The 285-nt window shown below is 15.4% G+C and overlaps 1 protein-coding gene across 3 annotated transcripts in view; it reads left to right on the top strand.

Annotated features, from left to right (window-relative positions):
* The window catches only part of gria4a (glutamate receptor, ionotropic, AMPA 4a), a 97,032-nt gene that overhangs the window by 36,076 nt on the left and 60,671 nt on the right, over window positions 1-285 (top strand). The window lies entirely within an intron of this gene.

The following is a 285-nucleotide window of genomic DNA, read 5'->3' as shown; positions in this document are numbered from 1 at the left end:
GAGTTATAAAAATATATATAGTACTGTAAGTGTTTTGAATAGTTTTGCTAACTGACTGACATTTTTCTACAATATTTAGAATGCATTTCAAATTCTACAATGTTTAAAAATATATATATATTTATAAATAATTATATTTAAATGTTTTAAATATTTTGATACAAATTTAGCCATTTTGACTGACTGGAAATATTATACAAAATATTATACAAAAATGTTTAAAAATGTAATATTTATTTTAAAAATGTAATACATTTTTTAATATTTAGATAATTATATTATAAA

Source organism: Sinocyclocheilus rhinocerous, unplaced genomic scaffold, assembly GCF_001515625.1.
Source record: "Sinocyclocheilus rhinocerous isolate Xijiao unplaced genomic scaffold, SAMN03320098_v1.1 scaffold215, whole genome shotgun sequence".
NCBI classification, from domain to species: Eukaryota; Metazoa; Chordata; class Actinopteri; order Cypriniformes; family Cyprinidae; genus Sinocyclocheilus; species Sinocyclocheilus rhinocerous.
This window is presented reverse-complemented; position numbering and strand designations above follow the sequence as displayed.